Here is a 25011-nt window from a genome sequence, read left to right on the forward strand (position 1 = left end):
CCCAACTATTGTTTAAAAATGACTGTATTGCTAGCTTAAAATGAACCCAAAATGGGCTGGAAATTAAAAATCAATCAGTCACACAATTACTAGAGGCAACAATAATAATCAAAAGGTGAACATTTATTAATAAGAAATGTAATATTTAATTTTTGTTTAATTATTATTCATTATACTTATTAATACATGTTCATTTATTAAGCATATTAATACATACTAATTTCCAACACACTTTGGGTTCATTTTAAGCAAGCAGTACAATAATTTTTAAACAATAGTTGGGTTAAATAAAACTACCCAGCAGGTTTGGCAAACATTTAACCCATCCGCTGGGTTTGTCCATTTTCAACCCAACATGGGTTGTTTTTAACCCAGCATTTTTATAGTGTAGCATTTTAGCATAAAACTGTTTACTATTTTTGTTTGGATCCTGGGAACTAGACATCTAGGCAGATTTTTGTCTTTTACCAGCTGAACCCTTCATTGGCCTGCTTATTCTTTAGTGTTTAGATGCTGTTTATGCATTGTTTGACCCTTTAACCTTTCAGACCCTGTCTAGACGTCTTCTGACAGCAGATGTCAGGGGTTTTGAATTCAGTAATGATGCTCGCTCTCATTGTATTTGTTGTTTGTGCTGTCTTGTTCACGTTGCCTTTTCAATCTTGCATTGAAAGTGGTTTAAAATATATTTTCTAATTAAAACATATTACAATTAAGTTTTTATTGAATTCTCATTCTTGTTGTATTCTCAGAGGTCTGAGTGTATGCTGCAATCCGGGTCATTCCCATGAGTCTGGTTAATCCAGGATATCATCTCAGGACAAGTCTATTAAAGCATGTGTGACTCACCCAAACTTCACCTCTGCGTAGAGCTGAGTCATTGGGTCGGACTGCACTGGTTTTTAAGCCTGTGCGAGACTGCGTTATATTCTCATTTTTGAGTTTTTCTCAGTATATTCAATAAAATATTTAATGCAAAAATTAAAATGCAGTAAAAATAGAGTTAAGGCACGTTTTCCACTATTTTAACTTTTTATTTATCTTGACCAATATAAAATACATGGTACTATAAACAAGAATATTTACCAACATCTTTCTTTTACTGTAACATTTAATATAGGAAAAACTGTGAATGTTTCTTAGTGAATGTAATTTATGGATTGATTCATTGAGACTTTAATGGCGAAATTAAAAGCATATCAAAATCATTACGATATTCACAATTTTACCAGGCTGCATGATTAATCTGAATAAAACCAAAGTCACGATATGGCCCCAATGCAATTATCAAATTGCAAAGCCTGTGATTTAATTTAATAAATATATGTGCTGCATGCTTCAGAGTGAAACGCGGTGCTGTGTTTTTTTTTTTAGACACGAATAGGGGTGTAACGGACCATATAAACCGGGTCCCATGGTTCGGCACACATGTGATTCGCTGATTAGTTTGCAAAGTTTAACCATCATACAGAACATGTGCGCCTGAACGGACACCTATGCACAAAATTATCTTAAAATACCCATCTAGGCAAGTATTCTCACAAACATAGTCCGTTTATGATCATGTGTCTTAAGTGAAGTGAATGTAAACAGAAAGAAATCAGATGTGAAGAAGTATCTGACATGCATTCGGTCTTAAAGTGACAGCAGCCTATAAATACCTGCTGCTGTATGTCTTTAATATTAATCAAACAATAAAAACACAGCTTTACCAAAGATTAATCTATATTTAATTTATATATTACATTTCTATACCTAAATACTATTCTTAGACCTTACTTTATTTGTAACTTTGTTTTATTGTATTTATCTATACTTGCAAATTGTGTATTTGTTCTTATTTTATTACTGACTGTTCACTTGTCTTCAAAAATGTTTGAACTTTATTAGTTAGCTTTTGCTGTGATATCGAAGAAGTACTCGGTGTTCTTTAAGTAATAAATGGAAAGCAAAGTTACATTTGTCACTAAGAAGTGTGGTTATTTTCTATGGACGTATTGGATATTATTCGGCGCTGTGATGAACAGAGCGATAATAATGCGATTACATGCCTGTTTATTGTGATTTTAAAATCGGTGTGCACCACAGTGCGATTATGGTTATTATTACTACGATTATGAGCTTAATTGCATAAGTTTGATCGAAGTATTGTGTTTACATGAGGTAAAGTTTAATTGCAATATTGCCAAGATCACCTTATAATCACATTATGAGTTTGCATGTAAACGTAGTCATTGTCAACAAAAGAAAAGCGTTAAGGTTTCCCTGTGGTTTTCTACCAAAATTAAAACTTAATGCTTTAGTGTTTGAAAATGAATTAAGACAGTTGTAAAATTACAATACTGATATTACTGTAAAATGTAGGCCTACTGTAAAATAAAATTATTAATATTATTAAATATTTTTTCTCAAATATTCGTTTTATTTTACAGTGAAATATTACAATAGAATTGTTTATTTTTATTTAGTAGTAATAATAATCATAATCATAATAATTTAATATAATCACACAATTTTTGAACCGCCAACCTGGAGCAAACCTTTTTTTTTTATCACAGTTATCATCAGAATAATTGGTTACACTTTATTTTAAAGTGACGTAGTTACATTGTACTCAAATAAGGTTATGACAACAAATTTCCGATACCAGTGAAATGTCACAATTCCACGAACTTGATAAATACTACTACCTAATATAAATTTCAAATATTATTAAAGACAAGTCAGTAATAAAATAACAAATAATCAAATTATGAGCAATAGCACAAATAAATGCAATAGAACAAACATACAAATGAAATAAACAGTGCTTTTCAGGTTTTTCAGGTAGGTCTATTTTTCAGTTAAAGTAATCAAATGTAAAATAACACTGCATATTCTGTCAGCTGTCCCAAGCGTTGTTCATGCTGGCCTCGGGCCATCCTGCAGTCCTTATTGTCGAGCCCTGGGATCTATCTCTAACTCATGAGTTATCATTTTTAAATCATTATAAATTCCTAGTGCAGTCAGTAAGGAAATCCGAATCGGAGACAGAATTGTTAAATTCCGATTCCCTTCTCTAATGACGCTCCCCGTCTCTGTTTCTGTCTGCCTGAGCCTCTCTGTACAGTTTGACGTGTAATCAGCCTGAGCACTAGTAGGAAGCTGATTATAACCACACAACCACAGCAAGACCAACACTCATCTACTGGCCTCTGCCCTAATCCTTCTCTCTCTCTCTTTCTGTCTGTATCTCGATCTTTTTCTCCCCACGGTGCCCCCGTCATTCCAGTTTCCACCTCCCTTCGGCTTGCCGACCCCCCTGTCGCTGTGTAATCTGCAGTAAAAGCTGCATTGTTCTGTGTGGCGTGGGTATCTGTGGTCATTAACCTACATACTGAGCAGCAGGCTGCAGGCTTCTTAAAGCTTTCTCAGATGCCCTCCGATCAGGAAGTTCAGTGCTCAGTTTTCTGTCAGTTAACTCTTTGCTTCCCCTGTGCACAGTGCTTTGGCAAAGATTCGCTGTCAGTTATGAACTCAAGGGTAAACTTTAGTAGCGCAACTTTATGTTGTGTTTCCCCCCCTCATTCAAACTCATTTGTTACCGATGTAGTCATATATTTATATATCTCTTCTTTTTTGTAGCATTTTATTGGGCGCACAGTCTTTGTCAACAAAAATTATGGGAAGCATTTTTTCCTTCCTTTTAAAGGTTGAATAGCCTGTTTGTATGGCCTTATAAAGCATAGTTAAGATTGCAAAATAGTTTCATTTTATTAATTTGCATTTAGCGTTTTGTGAACACTTTTGGATAAGTTTTATTTTATTTTATTTTTTAATTTGTGCATTTATACCATTTTTGGTGCATTCAAATTCAGTTAATAAGGTTGAATGTTGAATGTTGTAGAAAAGTGAACTGCAAAAACGAAGATCGAACTGTTTCAAAACCTCATGAGCTGCCTGTGTAGGTAACATTTTAAGGTGTCATAAGTACGCTCTTGATCAGATGACTTGTTTTGGCCAGTTATAATGCAGCAATGTGCAGTTATAATGCAGCATGTGTCCTTTGCGAATAAAGAAATCTCATACAGGGCTCCAGACTGGCTAAAACGGTTGCATTTGTGGCCAAAAATATTAATTTGTGAGTGATATTTTTGCTGAGATGGCATTCGCCAATCCTCTCTCATGGCCTCAGTGGATAGTAAAATGTTCAATGTGTTACTTACTTGCCGATTCTTTGTAATTGTGAAATTTACTGCCAATTTCTGAGTGAAAATTATTCTACACATTTTTTCAGTGTACTGTTTTATGACTACTTTGAATTTGGACGTACTACTCATATCACATACTATTTTTGGCCGACTATATAGTTATATTTACTTATGTAGAGCATTTTAAATTGGTCACTTAAAATTAGGGCTGGGTGATAAAACGATAATGATAATTATCACAATATAATTTTACTCTATAAAATTTTGACAAATGTTTGATATAATGTTTACACAGCAAAGCACTACTAGGGCTGCACAATTATGACAAAAATCATAATTGTCATTTATTCCCTTGAAATTGTAATTGTGATTATTAATTACGATTATCACAATTACATTGAATGATGTTTTGAATTTTTATGTAAAAACAAAAATCAAGCTGAAAACACTCTTCTTGAAATTTTTTTTTAATTGCTTTTCTATAGCATTAAGCCACAAATGTCAACTATAAATTGATTTGGTTTCTTGATTAAATAAAATAAGTAAACATATGCATGTAATAATAGGGACTTTCACACCATGTTGTTCTAGGAACTTAGTTTTAGGGACTAGCCACCAGGGTGGTTCCCAGAGAAATAAGTTTCCCCAAGGGCCATTTTTCTGGTTTTATTCGCACCGTCAGTAGGAAGTCTGAGGTGGCGTAAACTGCGCTTGTTGTTGTGACTTTTATTTTGATGTTGAGAACAGCTCAGCTAGAGCCTGAGCACACTGAGCTCGCATTCTCCGTCTTTATTAGTTTACGATCTGTTTTAACAGTCCTGTCTAATATGTTATTAGATAGAACTGTAATATGGGGCTGGACGATTAATCGGAAAGTAATTGAAACAGAAATTTAGAATCTCTAACCGACGTAATTTTCCCATGTCGGTTACTTCGTTTTTTTAATCCTGTTAATACTTCCCCCTTAAAAACTTACTACCGCGTGTGTAGCCACGTGACTCCGCCCAGTCCAGTCACACGGAGGTGAACGCCGGTTCAACACATGGCGCGCGAGCGGTGAACCTAGCTTCTTCACTAAACTTTGTTGTATTTGTTTTAAGGTTTACCAGTTTGGACATTCAAATGATTTTAGACGATTGGATGTATATTATTCCGAGCTACCGTGCTTGTGCAGCTTCATAGTGGCATGAACACTCATACAAACAGTAGCTGCGCAAAACGTGAAGATCGCGCACATAGAGAGGAAGGCAGAAACTAGTTGCCAACGCTGTCCGGTTAAGTAGCTTAGAAACTCAAAAATTATATCATATATTTTTCTATTTTTGAAGGAACTATTTACAACCCACAGCTCCACAATTAATAGAGAGATGGTATAATTTACACATGCTATTGCTCTCATTACTTACTGGTACTGTGCTAATTTATCTTTATCTGATTTACAACGAGCAGAAATCTGTAAGAAATGTTACGAACCATAGATAAAATAACTGCTGAAAGTGAGCTGTTCTGTCTGATCACTATGTCATACATTGCGTCACGGGTTACTCATTTGGCGCAAGTCGACTTGTATTGTCGTCTGCTGGAAGCTGGTTATTTGAATTTATAAAGTTTTGAATATGGATATTTTTCTTACAAAAACCCATCACTTTGCTTCAGAAGGACTTTAAAGGTGCCCTAGAATTAAAAATTGAATTTATCTTGGCATAGTTGAATAACAAGAGTTCAGTAAATGGAAATGACATACAGTGAGTCTCGAACTCCATTGTTTCCTCCTTCTTGTGTAAATCTCATTTGTTTAAAAGACCTCCGAAGAACAGGCGAATCTCAACATAACACTGACTGTGACGTAACAGTCGGGATCATTAAAGGCAGGGTAGGTAAGAAATTTTGTTCCAAATTTGTTTAAACTTTCTATATATATACATGCATAATTAAAATGTAAGAACTCTGATAAAAAGAGTATAAAAATCGAGTGACTCTAGACCGTTTAATCTGTATTAAACACAGCTCATTATTTCCATCCGGGATGAAACATAGGATTGGCTTAGGCGGCTGTCACTCTCTCGCAACCATGGCAACCACCCTTTTGCCACACATGACCTGCCCACTTGCGCGCGCACGTTTGATTTGGGGAATTCAAGAGGCATGGATCCTAGGAATACCAAAACAATGGCAGAAAAACAGCAAGCAAAATTCACAGTACCGGCCTATGCAGTTAGTGAAGGCAAACCAGGCAAAAAAGGAAGACAGTAACAGTACAAGGCAATGAACAAAAAGTCTTTGGATAAACAAAGAAATAAAACGCGAGTTAATATCGGCGTGGCTCTCCGGCGATGGCGAGAACTGAGGGAACTCAAGGGGCTGAAAAGTGACTCCTTGATGGCTTTATTTCTGCTGGACAGGTAAATCTTTCTTTTTGTATTTTGATCATACATATATTTTTGTTTATTTTTTCATGAAGCATGTGTCATTAGCACACGTAGCTGCGTAATATAGCTAACATAACATTACTTAGGAACTTTTCTTAGAACTATATTTACCCTCTGTCTAACTCTTTTACCATGTTCACCTGTAAGTTTACCTGCACGTTTTTTTTCGCCTTTGTTTTGTTTTTATATTCTCTACCTATGTTTACTGATGTCTTTATCTTGTATCTGTGTGTGTCGTACACACTTTGTTGTATGTGTGTGTTATTATTTTGTGTCTGCAATGCAGTTGTGAGTTGATATTTGAGTGTATGTTACTCTGTTTATCTGTAGAACAACGTATATGTTATGAATCTTACACGAAATTCATCTTCATCACAGTGTAAATGATGGTAATGGAAAAACGTGTATCATGCAACCTGTTTTTAGCTTTGCCTTATAGATAACTAACTCGTTAGCGAATTAAATTATGTTTATCTTCATAATTATAAAGTTATTTTTATTACATGTGATTCTGACATGATGTCACTACATGCACTGTGCTCCTTCCTCTCCGCTCGTCTCAGGTAAATAATGCGTCTTCCAGCTCAGTGGTCGGAGTCACACGTTCATGCGTTTTGGGGGCGTGGCTTTGGAAGGAGCCCAGAAGGGAGGGGGTGGAGTGAATGGAAATAATGAGCTGTCTTTAAAACAGTCGTGAGAGGTCTACAGACACTCGATTTTTATACTTTCTTTTTCAGAGTACTTACATTTTAAATATGTATTGATATATAAATAAAGTTTAAACAAATTTTGAAAAAAAAAAGTTTTTTTTATACATTTTTTACCTACCCTGCCTTTAATATGTACGCCCCCAATATTTGCATATGCCAGCCCATGTTCAAGGCATTAGACAAGGGCAGCCAGTATTAACGTCTGGATCTGTGCACAGCTGAATCATCAGACTAGGTAAGCAAGCAAGGACAACAGCGAAAAATAGCAGATGGAGCAATAATAATAATAATGACATGATATCATGTTATTTTTAGTGATATTTGTAAATTGTCTTTCTAAATGTTTCGTTAGCATGTTGCTAATGTACTGTTAAATGTGGTTAAAGTTACCATCGTATCTTACTATATTCACAGAGACAAGAGCCGTGGTTATTTTCATTATTAAACACTTGCAGTCTGTATAATGCATAAGCACATCTTCATTCTTTATAAATCTCTCCAACAGTGTGTAATGTTAGCTTTAGCCATGAAGCACTATCAAACTCATTCAGAATCAAATGTAAACATCCAAATAAATACCATACTTACGCGATTAGACATGTTGCATGACGAACACTTTGTAAAGATCCATTTTGAGGGTTATATTAGCTGTGTGAACTTTATGCTGTTTATGCTGTTTAAGGCAAGCGCGAGCTCCGTGGGCGAGGAGCGTGAGGAATTAAAGGGGCCGCAGCATGAATCGGTGCATAGTTAATGATGCCCCAAAATAGGCAGTTAAAAAAATTAATTAAAAAAAATCTATGGGGTATTTTGAGCTGAAACTTCACACACATTCACAACGTTCAATGGTACCTTTAAATAACCCCCTGGAGCTGTATGGATTATTTTTATTATGGATTGATGCATTTTTTATTTTTTGGCTTCAAAATGTGAATATAAAGCTTGGAAGAGCAAGGATATTTTTAAATATGTCTCTGATTGTGTTTGTCTGAAAGAAGATAGTCATAGGATGGTTTGAGGTTGAGTAAATCATGGGATAATTTTCATTTTTTGGGTGAACTTTCCCTTTAAGTTTACTCATGCATATTTTGATGTAGAAAAAAATATTTTATTTAATTGTAAATGTTTTGATTATTCTGCTTCAGATTTGTGAAATGTTCACCTGTTTGTCAAGTCTTTGTCATTTTCTGACAATATAGAGTAGTTTAAAACCACAATTAATGCTCTGGTTTCTACAACTGTCACTCAGGAGCAAAAAACTGCCTTCAAACTTGAAAGAAATAAAGAGATGACATTTATCATGATTGATATAAACTGATATGAACATCAGCCCAGCCCTACTTAAAATGATGCTACCTGTGTAGGCAGTAAATGACTAGACTGCTCACTAGGTTTTGGAACTGAGCTTTTCCTAAAAAAAACATCAATGTAATTGTGTTCATGCATGTTCATGCGTCTTCTATATATTTATTCCATTTGTCCGCTGATTCCAATATTCTTGTGGTCTATAATTTTGAAGTGTTGTAGAATAAACATAAAGGAAAAATAAGGAAATATCATTTATGCCACAGAGAATATTTTGACTGCAGCATATTGAATACTGATGTTGGCCGTGACTCACCGCTCGCACTGACATCAAGTGCTGTTCTGTTGTGTCACTCCTGAGGTTGTGCCGCGGCTGTTGTTGTGTTGATCAGGGATTACGAACCTCACATGTGTGGAGCTCTTGTTGTTGTTGCTGTTGTAGTGTTTTTTTTTTATTTAATGTTGTATGTTTTCAGTAGAAGGTTGGGGGAAAGGTAGCAGATTTACTGGGCCAATGACAGCGGGACGTTTAGACAATGTTGTTATAGCGGTCAGGCCTGAGACTTGAGCTGTGAGCAGCCTATATTGGTTTTATGAAAGCTTGCAAGGGGTGTGTGAGTGTGTTTGCTACTCTCGGTTTCCCTAAAGATGCTCTGAAATCTCTGAAGCACATTTTTCATTTTGTGAATCTTGTGTAATATTCTGTGTGTGATAATGCATTTACACTCTGTAAAATAATGCGAGATGGAGAGGATGGCAGTCTCTGTATGTGTTTGTCTGAGGCGTGTTCATGTTTGAGTGTGTGTTAATGCGTGTGTTGGTAAATGTCAGAATGAAAATGCTTTCCTGTAATTGGAAGCATGGCTTTGTCATGTGACCTTCAGCAGTAGCTGGTCTTCACATTCAAAACAGAACTAGAGATCTAATGCTGTCTTCACATACTATTGGAAATTTCCTACTTCCCACATGAAGTTGTGATTATGAGCTTGTTGCATTCAAGTGCTTTGTTGTCAGAAATAACAGGAATCATGGAGGTTACCAGGTTTATTATTTCCTATTTATTGGGAAATCTTATTAAAGCCAAAATGATATTTAGTGTACCATTCATTAACAACCATTTAAACATTGTCAGCACTATCAAGATAGTCAGTGAATTGACGATGCTGGAATTTTGGTCAGATACAGGCTATTTTTGATATGTTTAAAGCATACAATATATTTCAAATGATTATTCATCTGTGTAAATATGCACTACTTTAATGGCAAGACAAGATGATGTAGCTGTTGTGGAAAAAACTAATAAAAAATAGCAGTCAGAGCAGCAATCATTCTCCACTTCGCCATATTTTAAAGTTTATGGCCCGCTCAACTCAGGAACTTGGGTATCATATGATCCCTGTGCTTCCTAGTGGTTCCCAGTGGACTTGATGGGCCGTTCATGTCCTATTTTGAACTAGGAAACTCGTATTTACGATAATCCCAAAAGCATGTGAAGGCTGCAGAAAAAATGCTCCAAAACCACTGCAGACAATTAGTAATACATTTGTTTCAGGATAAACTGAAGAAATCATTCATATTTTACTTGATTATTTAAAAAATTAATTGTTTTTTTCCCCCTCAGTCTATTTAAAAACGTATAAAACATACAAACAGCCGACTCTGGTTTGAACAATGTAATGCTAAACACCATTAGTGACTATTGTCATTTTGGCTGCGTGAGATTCTCCAGCTTTGTTGTTGTTGAGCAACCGAAGCGCGAGCTGTTAAAGCTCCGCCCTCTTCTGGAAAGGGGGCGGGAGCAGCAGCTCATTTGCATTTAAAGAGACACACACAAAAACTGAGTGTTTTTGCTCAAACCCAAATAGGGGCAAATTTGACAACCTATAATAAATGATCTGTGGGGTATTTTGAGCTGAAACTTCAGTCACATTCTGGGGACACCAGAGACTTACATTACATCTTCTGAAAGAGACATAATAGGTCCCCTTTAATGTTGTTTATTAACCTACTTTTGTTCATTGTTAAAGGATTAGTGCACTTTCAAATAAAAATATCCTGATAATTTACTCACCCCCATGTCATCCAAGATGTTCATGTCTTTCTTTCTTCAGTCGAAAAGAAATTAAGGTTTTTAATGAAAACATTCCAGGATTATTCTCCTTATAGTGGACTTCAATGGCCTCCAAACGGTCAAAATTACAGTTTCAGTGCAGCTTAAAGGCACGTACACACCAATCCGACACTGACAAACTAGTGGCGTTGAAAGCAGACTGCGGGGTTGGCTCACGTCGGCAGTGTCTGCGTCCAAAGTTGGCCTGACACACCAAACCAATGCTCGACATCCAAGTAGCACGTCCATTCTCCGCCTGCGTAAGATGAAATGCCTTTCCGTACCAGCAGGTGGCAGTAGCTGAACGGCCAATCAGAATGATGGACAAATGAGCTCAGATGCCAATTCAACATGTCAAATCGGCCGGAAAAAAGCCGACAAGGACCAACTTCAGGCGATGGTGCAGAACACACTGAGAAAACGTAGTCGGCCGATGAGCAAAAACTGCCCGACGGTCGACCATTGGCTTGGTGTGTTCCTGCCTTGAGGCTCAATGGCCTTCAAACGGTTGAAGGCCAAAATTACAGTTTCAGTACAACATACAGCCTAAGATTTAGAAGTATTAGATTTAGAAAAATCAACTTAACCCAGATTAGTAAATGCTGTACAAAGTATTGTATTGTCTATGCTTTGACTAACTTCAATGAACCTTGTTAAAAGGTTGTACCGCATTAGAAAACTTATCAATTAGCTAGGCCTAAACCTTTAAAATCTGGATCTGAATTTGTCCTTTTACTAATGAAACAGAATATTCAACAAGAAAAAAAAATGTAGGACCTGATTTTAGCAATTGGGAATTGATTTGATCAATGTGAACTCAATGTGAGTTCCTAAAACAATTCCTAAAAGTTTAATTGTCTTTTGGTTAACATTATTCATTAGCATGTGCAGTCTATTGACAACCGCTGAAAGTTGTTTAAGAGGTAAAGCAAGTTATTTTTATTTTTTTTAATATTACAAATTATTTGTTTCTCTCTATATAATAAGATTACACAATATATATTCTATTGTCAAATAAAATGTTAACACCCAACCCCTTGAATGTGTGAATATGTATATTATACATGAGTGTATCAGATTTTCATATGTATTTGTAATTTTGAATTTGAAACTGAGAACACGTTGTCATTTAAAATGTAAAAAATGTCACATTCAAAAATTTCCCATCGTAAGATAACAAACGTCTCTTTACGATGCGAAAGTGTGACTAGGTCATCGTCTCATTTAGACCCACACACTCTCAGATTAGTGCTCATTCATTACTACTCCATCAAAATACTCATTATATAGCATCCACATGTGTGCTGTGAGTGTGTGCTGTGTGTAGAAACTCTATTCTTAGCGTGTCTGTCCTCCTCTGCAGTCACTAGATCAGGTTACCGTATTCCACGCGGCCCTGTTCACATGCCGTCCAACGTGTGTGTGTGTGTGTGTGTGGGGGTTTACTTTGGGGACAAATTTGTCTTCATAAGTGAGCTAAATCTAACAAACCTTCTTTTTTGGGAAAGAGCTCATTTACTAATCATAAATAAACAATGTTTTTTTTTTTAAAAGGTCTTTGTTGAAGTGCAGTAGGGGTTTGGGTTAGTCTGTAGTAATTGTAATTACCATAAACTTTTTTTTTATTTAAGGTTGTCCTCATTTAAATAGTGAGATAGAAATAGAAATGGATATTTTTTTTGTAGTTAGATGCAACCACTGCATCCGTGGTTCGTATGGACCGGGCCCCATGTGATTCACGCATGTGATTCACGTTAATAGAGTAAAAGTTTATAATTTACTTGCTTATTGTTTTGTCTTGCCACATTCTAGTGCAAGAAGAGGCAAAAGAGCACTCAATTTGGTACTCACAACCTGTAATCTGTGTGTACAGCCTCACACATATAAAATGTGCACACACACAGAGAGGCACTTTTCACAATTGATACTTCTTTTGCATCTTCTTGCGTTTGAATGGATGCATGTACACAAAATTGTCAAAGTAACCATCTTGGCAAGTATTCTCGTAAACATAGTCAGTTATGTCTTAAGTGAATGTTCACCATTGAGAAAGAAATCGGATTTGTATCATTATATTGAATCTGTGCATTCATTCTTAAAGTTACAGCAGCCTAATATACCTGCTGCTATCTATGTCATTAATGTTAATCAAACAACAAAACACAGCTTTAACAAAGATTAATCTAAATTTAATTTATACAGTGAACATTATAGTTTCATTTTACATTTAAGCCTAATTATTACATTTCTGTACCTGAATACTAGTTAAACCTTCATTTATTTATAACCTTATTGAATTTATCTATGCTTATATTAGTGTATTTGTTCCTTTTTTTTTTTTTTTTTTTACTGATCCCCCTTTCCACAATTATTTTTTTCTCGTTAATCTGAAAAATGATCCGATCTGTGACTCAAAAACTGTAATTATGATCCGAACTATGAGTTTTGAGATCCGTTGAACCACTAATACCTGCACAAAACGAAAACAGCAGATGGACTAAATGACAATGCAAATCCACTGTCTGACAGTAGGTGGCGCTTATGGAATAGCAGCTATATAGCGATTCCTTGGTTACCACTGAAAACGTGTTTATACAGAGGTAAGAGGGGAAGAAAATACCTTTGAAACTTTTCTGAAGACAATAGATTGCCTTCAGAGATACATTCATATAAACCCCTCACCCTCAATTCAATATTTATATTTTTCTTCCAATATTTTGTGCATCTTGAACAGTGCTCTTGCTGTGCCTGGTACAATATTTTCTGTGCTCTCCTGTTTGCGTCTGTCTTTAGCGTGTCCCATCTCTGGCCTGTGCTAACGTCCTTTGTACAAACTTTGTAATATTTACTCACAAATGACAGTTTGGGAGTGCAAGCCAAGAATAGAGATCGGCCAAAAACATTTTTTAAAAAATTGTTCATCTCTGGAATTTAGTTGCCAAACAGTTTATTTAACATATTGATTTAGAAGTCAACAGATATGTGTATATATTGACACTTTTCTATTAGTTTTAATTTACGTTTTTTTGTAATTTGGTTTTTTTTTTTTTTGTTCCAAATGTAATGGCAATATAAATGAAATTAAAATTAATACTTTTATTTGTACATTATTTAATTAACTGAATTATCTAAAAGTAGTTAGCTAATGCAACATTATTTAAAATGTTCTGTCAAACTTTCTTCCAGTTTTCTGTTCAGAAGAAAACTATGTATTGTGATTGATAAAATTACTTATACTTTGAAGAAAAGGATACGAATATTCGTTGTTGTTTTGCACTCTTTTGCTGCGCCCACTGCAGATTGTCAGAAGAGCATGAAGTAGAATGATTGTGTTGCATAAAGCTTTACTGTCTCTGCTGGATCCATTACTCAGTGTGTTTCCTGATTTTCATTTGTAGCAGCTGTCCGTGACTCATGCACGGGACTTCTGAGAGTGTGTCTTTGCAATAACATTAGAGCTGTGCCATTTCAAAGGCCTCTCGCTTTCTTTTTCTCTGTACATTTATACCTAGAAGTGCAGTATGAGTAGTATGGTAGCATATGCTATTCGAAAGATTCAGCACAACGCCAACTTAGTCCGATGACATCACGCTGTTGTTGCACCACTTTTCACACAAAAACACCTCTCCATCACTCCAAATGCATCACCATGCAGGTCTTTAGCACTCAACTGAACTCTGTGACACTTCCTCTGTAAAATATCGAGCAAAAACGTTGTCTATTGTATGCTTCAGACCTATATGGTGTGCTTGTGTCCAGTTGTTTCCCTTCCAGTAACGTTTGAATTAATCCAAAGCATTTTGAGAAGGTCGTTTCTGGGTCTGCCCTTCCAGAAGTGAATATGTTCGTGCTAACAGCAGTAATCATGTTGTATATTACAGTATTTATAGACAGACAAAAGCCAGCCCCTTCGTAAGTAAACAGAGGCCGCATTACAGAGATTTGCGTGTGCTGTGATTGCTTTCACTGTGGTCCTCTGTTGTGTATTATGTGTAAACCGTGTGCTTACTGTATCAGACAATAGCTTAAAAATCTATTATGTTCTTTCACACAGTAAATGGAAAATTCTCTCTAACACCAGCATTTCATTTGTCGGGTAATTGTGCGAACTGTAACTTCACACATTATAGAAACATTACAGTGGTAGTAGTATGGTAGAGGGATTGTATACAGTGCTACTTTGAAATATACCATGGCACTGAATGTTTGCTATATTTATACCTTGATATTTACACTGTAAATATGGAAAAATTTGATAAAATTACCAAAAAGCACTGGTACTACTATGATACAGAATCTGCAGAGTTTATCCTTATTTGCACTGATTTTAGGGGAAATCTGCAGTATTGTGAATTTACAAAACTTTGTGATTAACAAGCATTCAAGTGGTGGTGTTTGTTTTGGTTTGTTGTTGTTTTTTGTTTTTTGTGGGCCTGCACATGTCCGAAATAAACATGGTAAAATTACTTTATGGGGTAAAAATTAAATGGCCAGTCTTTATATTAATTTTAAAAATTTTGGTCTTATTTTGGAATTTATACACTCTAAAAAAAAAAGTGGGGTTTTAAAACAACCCAAGTTGGGTTGAATATGGACAAACTCAGTGAGTGGGTTGTTTTAACCAAGGGTTTGGGTTAAATGTTTGCCTAACCTGCTGGGCAGTTTTATTTAACTCAACTATTGTTTAAAATGACTGTATTGCTTGCTTAAAATGAACCCAAAGTATGTTGGAAATTAACATTTATTTTTAAGTTTAATGAATAATAATTAATCAATAAACATTTATTAAATTGCTTATTAATAAATGTTCACCTTTTGATTGTTATTGTTGCCTCTAGTAATTATGTGTCTGATTTTTAATTTCCAACCTATTTTGGGTTCATTTTAAGCCAGCCATATAGTAAATTTTAAACAATAGTTGGGTTAAATAAAACTGCCCAGCAGGTTGGGCAAACATTTAACCCAACCCCTGAGTTTGTCCGTTTTCAACCCAACTTGGGTTGTTTTTAACCCAGCATTTTTTAGCGTGTACTATTATAATTCAGTTTTGGATCTGAGAGGGCTGCAGATCGTTGCATTGCTCTGTATCGTCATTAAAATGTCACATGCAGCAGGAGCTCTAATAAAATATAGCCCGTGTTGTCAATAAAATTCATTATCAGTGACTTACCTGTCGCTTATAATTGGCAGGAATCCACAATGTAAACAAATTAACCACTTAAAAGATATTTCAAGTTTGCATGCATTGCATTCTTAGTATTGCTGCAAAGGGCACTAGCAGGTAGTATCTTCTACATTCACTTTTATCTTTCAGAGCAGTAATTTGAGCAGAATCCTTCTGAGCCAGTTAGTTTCAATTAGTAAAACTAATGTTCTGTTTTTAGGTAGATACCTGAATAATAGCATATCCAATTTAATGACACAGACATCTAAAGGAAACTCTATTGCCCTCTTGAGTACTGAGGCCTGTTAATGAATTTGCTTAATAAAATAACTCTTTAATGAATTTTTGTGCCGTTATTATTTTTAATATGCGTTTTTATAAAAGCAATTAATCAAGTAAGGTGCTGCTGTATTGTACCTATGGGGTCGTGTTAAAATGAAGCCGTTTATAACATGCGATGGTTATATTAGAAATGCACTACTGCGTTTCAAGATTTTTTTTTTTTTTTTAGGGATATTGTCTTGTGATGCATTGCAGAGGTTGAATAGCAGACTGCAGAGCATGCTGTAGCAGCACCTTTATTATTAAAAAAAATTGGTCCAGGGGTATTTTTCTTTTTGTAGAAATAGCAGATGTGAGCATAAAGGGTTTTGGGATTTTGGACTCTGCTGATAATATCTACCATATGCATGTGTACGGCGTCATACGGGAACTGGCAGAAACTTAACACTGTCCATTTCAAAGATTTTTTTAGTAGCTATAGTCGAGTCACCCTAAGTGATTTGAATTTTCTAGCACATCATGTTCTTTTTGTCTTTGATGTTCTAGCAAATTTAAAGGGAAAGTTCAGCGGAAAATTACTGTTTACATCCACAAATTTTCCTCAATTGGAAGGAATCCAATCTGATTTGCAGATTCTGAAGTTTCTATCTATCTGATTCACATAATCGTTTACATATGCATTACATATATTGCAAAAAAAAACAAAAAACAGTTCCCAACCGGCACATCCAGAACCGGAGAAAGCCACCGTGATAATGTCACCGGAGCTACCTTGAGTATAATTGTTGTTTTGACCTTAATGTCGTATCTAAAATCCAAGCTGAAGTGTGTCAGAAGAGCGGTCTCCTCCAATGACCATTTTGTAAGACATAAATAGACATATGCACGTTCATAAGATGAAGTGAACATGCGCATCACGGCGCTACACATGCACGTTTTTTTATTTTTTATTTCTGATTGATAAAATAGTGCCATTCAAGTGTTTACACGTTTTTTTTCCACTATTGGGTTGTTTCAGTTCTACACCACCCCTTCCAATCAAATTTTGTTCAGGTCGAATCAAATCAGTTTAGGTGTTTACATGAAGGCATTTTAGTTAGATTTAGCCATCAATCCAATTGCTAATGGATTATTTGGTTGCATGTAAACGAGCTACTGATACTGGTCCCCATTGACTTTCATTGTATAGACCAGTGTTGCCAAGTCCTTGGTTTTCCCATGGAATTGGGCTACTTTAACACCGTTGCTGTGGGTTGTTTTTCATGTCCCTGGGTTGAAGCGACCCCAAATAACATGATATCTAGCCCCTGAAATACGAATTTTACCAGGTGAACCCTGCCCAAAAACACAGATTTTACGCCCCGGAACATAATTTTTTACCAGGGGACCCTGTTAAAATGCGATTGGGCTAGTTTTGATTAGCAATTGGGTGGGTTTTGTTGTGAAAACCTGGCAACCCTGGTATAGACCAAAGAGACATTTTTCTAAATATTTTCTTTTGTGTTCCACAGGAGAAAGTAAGTTGTGCACGTTTGGAAAGGCGAGTGAATGAAAAAAATTTCATTATAAGTTTTGTATCTTATCTCAAACTTATTTTTGTACTGTTGCATTTCAAAATGCGTCAGACTGCAATTAATTTCATAATGCAACGCAAGAACATGTGGTTGTAACGGGTGCTGTAAGCATTTCAAACAGTTAATGTCGTCCTCTAAACATGTCGGCAAACATTGTCTTAAATGGTTGTCTTGTTGTACCTTGATTACATCAAATTATGATGCATACTACACCTTGGCTGTGCCAATTAAATGGTAAAAACAATATATCAGTCGTCCTTTATTTCTCATTCATGTTTGCACCTTCCTGGCCTTAATGTTCATGGCCACCAAGGAAGTGGCACGCATTGCCTCTGCTCTGATTTGTCTTGACTTCTGTCAGGTTTTGTGACTCAATGTTTCTCCGTTTAAAGAATATTTGGCCATTGGTAAACAGTTTACCTCTAAAGATTTGATTGCAGTTTCCTGTTGTTTGTTTAGCACTGTGCTGCTGGATTACGTTCAGATCTTCAACTGCTGTACTGTAAATATATTTGCACAGATATCAGCGGACAGGACTGATTTACACTATTTGCACGTAAAAAGCAACATGCACATACATCTACAAATACCAGTAGACATTTACTAGAATACAAGAAATAAGTTTTTGAAATAATATATTTAATGGTGATATTATTTATAGGCCCTTAAATTGTGCCGATACTTGTAAAATGTATATTTTGAATATTATGTGTTAAATAATGTTCTTAGTTTTTCCTTCTGGTGACTTTGCGGCTCAGACAAAATCTACAAGAGTTTACGTTGAATTAAATGCCAGATACAGTTTATTGTGTAACCAAAATACCAGGGAAAAAATATGACAATATTTTGACTCGTATATAAACTTAAAACGTTTGCTATACCATTAAAGATATTTAATATATATGGCATTAAATTTCATAAAACTACATTTTTTTAAAGACTTTTTAAGGACCTGTGGGGACTCTTTGTATTCATACACATGCACCTAAATACATTTTAAACTTCGTACAGATCTTTTTTAATTCCAAATGCGAGTGAAATATGTGATCCTTGATCCTTGACTTACCACATTAATATAGAATTAAAACGATATCCAATATTGGAATAATCCAGTGTATAATATTCTTTCTTCTTCCCTTTTTCCCCTTTTCTAAAGCCGTTCCTGTAGTTTATTTGTCCGTGTCGGGGTCAAGAGGACACACAAAGCCGTAATGCTGCCCTGTGCAGTTGTAGACGTGGTGATGCCACACTGGGTGGTTTGTTGGTCGGGCTGGTGGGAGAATAAATCAGCCCTGTCAGTCGTTCCACTGCCGGTGTCCCAGTAGAGACGGCAGTCCGAGGTCACACGCTGGAGGGTTTCGAGCGCTGTGTTTGTGTTTCCATTCACTGGCTCCAGCCCCTGTCTTTCTGTGTGCCTGTTTTTGCCTTCGTCTCGTGTCTCGGAGGCAGGAATAAACCTAGTAATTTGCCTCCCCAAAGTTCACTGAAATAGTTGGCAGTTTGCATGCACTGGTACAATCCTCCATCCGTGTACTTCCAGAATAACCTTGATTTGTTATTTGTGACTCGGGTGATGTAAACAACATATTGTAATTGTGACTGCGGAGTTCGTTTCTGGGGCAGAAAGCTGTCTTTGCCTCCTTGGAGTGTTTGACGTCTCTCCGTGATGCTAGGCTAGGCCTGTGAATGTGAGGGATTTCATGATAACAAAGGACTTCAGAAGGAATAAACCCATGAAATATTAATGTTGACGACTACCTAGAGTGCACACTAAACAATGAACACTGTTTCCTGGTGTTGAATTTTTCATTTTTGGGTTCCGCTGTGGAGTTGGGTGAAATCTCAAACGGATGATGTTAGACATGGGAAGGTGATGACTTTAGTATAGTTTTGCTTTGGGAAAATACACAAGAAGTAAAAGTAACTGTCTAATGCAGCCTCTTCAGTGCACGTTATTTCAAATGCAGGATAATAATGTATGCTGCCTTTTTAAACAACTTTGTTGTTAATATGGTATTATATTATGTTTATTGGTTAATATTTATGTGTTTGAGAGTCTTAAATGTTGATTTTGAGTGCTACTTCTAATATTGCACGGTGTGAAGCACTTTTACATTCATTTGCTATAATTAAGGCCCATTTTAAAAGGTGATCCTTGAATTAATGTGTTTACTTTTCAGTAAGTGCTCGTCAGTTGGTCATTAGGGTGCACTGTTAGGCCTTTATATTTATAATTTAATGTAAAAAATGCAGCTAAATGGAAACTGATTTAGATCTATAGATTTAGATCTATAGATTACTCAAATGATAAACGTTTAAATTATCGGCACGCATGAATAATGTGCCATGCATCAGGGCTCTATGCTTACATTTCTTTTATTTAAAAAAAATTAGGAGCACAGTGAAAAATTTAGGAGCTGCTACTGATCAATGACAGAAATTAACCTTCCCATTACTCCTTAAAATGACTTGCCAGGGCTTTTTTTTTCTAACCTTATTAAATGTGTCATCTTTTATGTCAAATTCATGATTTCTTTTGTGTTAGAATAATAAGACACGATCAAGAAGAATAAGTTAACAATCAAATGAAATACGGATCAACAGAATTCATCTTTGCACTGCAGAGGTGGCACAGAAAAACAAAAAGGTGGCATTTAGGTATATTTACAGACTGTTTAATGAGGCTCAGAAGTGGCATTAATGCATTTAAAGGTGCAATATGTAAGATTTTTGCAGTAAAATATCCAAAAACTACTAGGCCAGTGTTTATATAGTTTGTTCACTTGAGTACTTACAACATCCCAAATGTTTCCAACTATTTGTAAATCGTGAGAAAATTTCAATTTTAACCAAGGCTCCGGAACGTGTGAGACGCTTTAATATATTACATGTTTTAATAGACAAGGGACCAACTGTTGGGTTACGTTTATAGACAGAAAACTAATTGTTGTCATATAGCTCAACACATTTAGTTTTATTGTTTAAATCTAATTTTCTTGATTTTTTTTGCGAGTACCATGCTTTACCATGCCTCAGAGAAAAACACTATTTTGTCAAGTAGCTAATATAGCATAATCAGATGCAGCTTTATTTTTAGTAACAGTAATACAGCATTTTCTCCATCATACAATACGTTTTAAAATTAATTGCATTTATCAACACAAGCCATCCAGAATTTAATATGATATTCTAAAATCGATCTATCTTACTGCAGTGTGTAACAGTGTCTCACAGCAGCTACCGAGCGAATGCACAGAGTAACGTTACAACACCATTTCAACACTCTCAAATGTATCTAATATGATAAACAGAGCTGCATTACCTCATACTCATGACCGGAAAAGCAGAAGCGGCACCAGCGACTGTGTCATAATAAAAGTCCCGCTGCTCGTGAGGCGTGTGTTGATCAATCGCTCCAGCTCCTCGTTCGGCTCCACAACACTCGCTCCTGCTCTGCTTCATACTACAGTAACGTTGATAATCACATCCATGAACATGATTTCTTCCCGAGTCCTATCCTGATTGTTTCCACCGACTGTGAAATGGAGACCACATGTCCCAAGATTCCGCGCTCAAACTTGGCGTCATCAAGCTACGCCTTTGTTTTGTATAGGCCTCTAGCGACCTCTAGCAGACAGAAATCTTACATATTGCACTTTTAAATTCATGATAAAATGTTAGGAGATTGTTTTAAATAGAAAGGTTTGAATATAGAAATATTAAATGATTTAAATAACTGAAATTATACTTTAAAAATGAAAAGCGCCAGTAGGGGGCGACAAGTCACTGTCTTTGTCACTGAATCATTCATTCAATCAATTCATTCAAATGGCTGATTCATTAATGGACAAAGCAAGCAACTGTCTATATGAATGAGTCATTGAATCATTGACTCAATAGATTAGTTTGAAAATGCAGATTCATTCATAAACAAAACACTGGTGTTTGCTTGGAGGTGAGCAGCGGTTCAGCTGTGATTTTGTTTGGAACTATTTTTGTTGACAAAATGGAGCAAATTCTGACAAAACTGTTCCTAAAATGTAAGTCACTTTATGTTAACTTTGTTCATTGCATTGTTGTATAAAATCAATATTACATTTGCAAACTCCTTTTATAATCATTATAAAGCTGTCACTCATCTCAGTTCGTCGCGATCTCACAAACTTCCATTATAATCAATGAAGCTGTCTACACTGCACAATGAATCTCTTATTTACATAGAGTCTGTACTTTGTTTGTTATAATGAGAGGATTCGCGAGCTTCCATAACTTGGCACTAAACAAAGAGTTTAACTTAAAGGTGCCGTAGAACGTCTTTTCAAAATATGTAATATAAGTCTAAGGTGTCTCCTGAATGTGTCTGTGAAGTTTCAGCTCAAAATACCCCATAGATTTTTTTTAATAAATTTTTTTAACTGCCTATTTTGGGGCATCATTAACTATGCACCGATTCAGGCTGCGCGGCCCCTTTAAATCTCTCGCTCCCTGCCCCCCCGAGCTCTCGACTATAAGTGCAGTTATACAGTGCATAAACAAAGTTCACACAGCTAATATAACCCTCAAATGGATCTTTACAAGATGTTCGTCATGCATACTGCATGCATGCGTCGGATCATGTGAGTATAGTATTTATTTGGATGTTTACATTTGATTCTGAATGAGTTTGAGGCTATGCTCCGTGGGTAAAGCTAACATTACACACTGTTTGAGAGATTTATAAAGAATGAAGTTGTGTTTATGAATTATACAGACTGCAAGTGTTTAAAAATGAAAATATCGACGGCTCTTGTCTCTGCGAATACAGTAAGAAACGATGGTAACTTTAACCACATTTAACAGTACATTAGCAACATGCTAATGAAACATTTAGAAAGACAATTTACAAATATCACTAAAAATATCATGATATCATAGATCATGTCAGTTATTATCGCTCCATCTGCCATTTTTCGCTATTGTTCTTGCTTGCTTACCTAGTCTGATGATTCAGCTGTGCACAGATCCAGACGTTAATACTGGCTGCCCTTGTGTAATGCCTTGAACATGGGCTGGCATATGCAAATATTGGGGTCATACATATTAATGATCCCGACTGTTATGTAACAGTCGGTGTTATGTTGAGATTCGTCTGTTTCCTGGAGGTCTTTTAAACAAATGAGATTTACATAAGAAGGAGGAAGCAATGGAGTTTAAAACTCAATGTATGTCTTTTCCATGTACTGAACTCTTGTTATTCAACTATGCCGAGGTAAATTAAATTTTTGATTCTAGGGCACCTTTAAACGCCTCTGATTGGCCATTGTGTTCAAGAAATCAACAGATAAGTCTGTGATTGGCTACAGTTCTCAACACTGCAAAAGCCTGTTCTCTCTCTACCCTCTCCAGAGCGCAAACACAAATACGCACTGGCGTGTTTTCAAAATCTGTTTGGCCAGTATACTGTTATTAGTTTCAACTGAGGGTGCACCTTCTAGCACCCCTGTAGAACCAGGCCTGATCGGGTCAGTCAGTGGCACTGGTGCTCCTAAATACTTTTTCACAGTCGCACGCAGTCATTTTATCAAGATCATATTAAAAAAATGCATAAACAAATGAAATTCACTCGTCTGAAATGTTTCAGCCCTGCAACTCTCATTGGCTTTGGTTTGAGCATGATTTAAACTTGCATACTAGCAAACTAGTCCCGTTATAACTTGTTAGCAGAGAGTGAAACTTCAGAGACGGATGGATTATTGGGCTTAAAGAGGCTGTGTGGCACAGTTATAAAGCTGTCACACTGAGAGCAGGAAATCTTGTGGTGTAGTTGTAACACATTTGTCCCACACTGATGATGCACACGGATGGTTCAGCTCTTTTCTCCTCACCGCCTCCTCTTTCTCAGAGGGAGTGACTCAGCTAGTTTTAACTCTGTCCCACTGGGTGTCAGGTGTCGTGGAAATGTTCTTTCCCAGGAGCCTCTGCTCCGTGTCATCTGCTTGCATCACGGCAGGGAGGGCGAGTCTATCTGGGGAAGGTATTGTTTAGGTCTGTGGGTCTCTGCTGATTTGCTTTTCATCCAGAAGAGACCCGGTCGCCAGTGTCAGATGCTCTCTAATAGCTGACTTTCTCATTTGTTGTTTTGAGAAATAGCAGAACGAACATAAAGATGAAGCACTGAAGGCCTTGTGCTCAGCTGCTGGTTTGTGCTCAGCTTGTTTTGATGTGTAAACTCCTCCTTGTTCTTTAGTCTCTTTAGATGGTGTTGATGCAAAAACATATACAGACACATGGTTTACTGTAGTCATAAAGCAACAGTGGAGATGCATAAGATTTGGTCAACTCATATATGACTTCAATGCAGCTATATATAATTATTTTGCGTATATATCGATGTTTCGGCTACCTTATCGGTACCAGCCAGTATATGTTCATTTTTAATGTTACTGTTATCTGCCCAATAAGAAAATCTGGCCAATAAATTAAAGCTAATGAAAAATAGATTATTTCCTCATATATATATATATATATATATATATATATATAAATTAGGTAAATATTGCTGTTCATTGCTATGTACTATGTAATATTACTATGTATTGTTAAATTAGTGCATATAAATAAATGATTAAATAAATATTCAAATATTCATTCTTGTCATCTTTTAGTGAACAACAAACTGAATAACATGTTGATTTATTTATTTTATAAAATATCAAGATTGAAACATGACAAATGTATGTCTTTTTTGAGCTGAATCACCTTCCATACAGATATAAATGATATAAATCAGAGTGCTATAGTGTGGTACCACCCTCAAATACTATGGTACCACCACAGTACTAGTTAATCTCTGTCAGACATCATGTGCAGCATGTTTGTGACGTTTTTTGCGATGCAGCTGCAGATATTTTGTAATGCTGGTGTGACACACATGAGCTGTAATCAGTCAAGGATTGAAGCGGACGAACATAAGCCCTGTTCCCACTGAATGACCTCTGAAACAGGAAAATAAAGCTCACATGCTCACACACACCCCTCTCATTAGACTGCGTTTTACCTTTGTGGGTTTTACTGAGTTGTATTTTTGTTCAAGCAGCCAGGATGTTTGTTTATTGGTCATGTTGTTTAAGAACCATTAGAATGTGTTTCTGGAGGGTTTCTTGTATTTCAGTAGACTTTTGTGCTTTCAGTACGTTTTGAATTGACATGTCAAACAGGGTCTCGAACTGCCGAACTATTCCTGACTTGACTTTCAGATCTGAGATTTT

General features: G+C 36.0%; 1 protein-coding gene across 2 annotated transcripts in view; it reads left to right on the forward strand.

Annotated features, from left to right (window-relative positions):
* Positions 1–25011, forward strand: part of ankrd12 (ankyrin repeat domain 12) — a 60702-nt gene that overhangs the window by 18974 nt on the left and 16717 nt on the right. The window lies entirely within an intron of this gene.

Source organism: Megalobrama amblycephala, linkage group LG17 (assembly GCF_018812025.1).
Source record: "Megalobrama amblycephala isolate DHTTF-2021 linkage group LG17, ASM1881202v1, whole genome shotgun sequence".
Lineage (NCBI taxonomy): Eukaryota > Metazoa > Chordata > Actinopteri > Cypriniformes > Xenocyprididae > Megalobrama > Megalobrama amblycephala.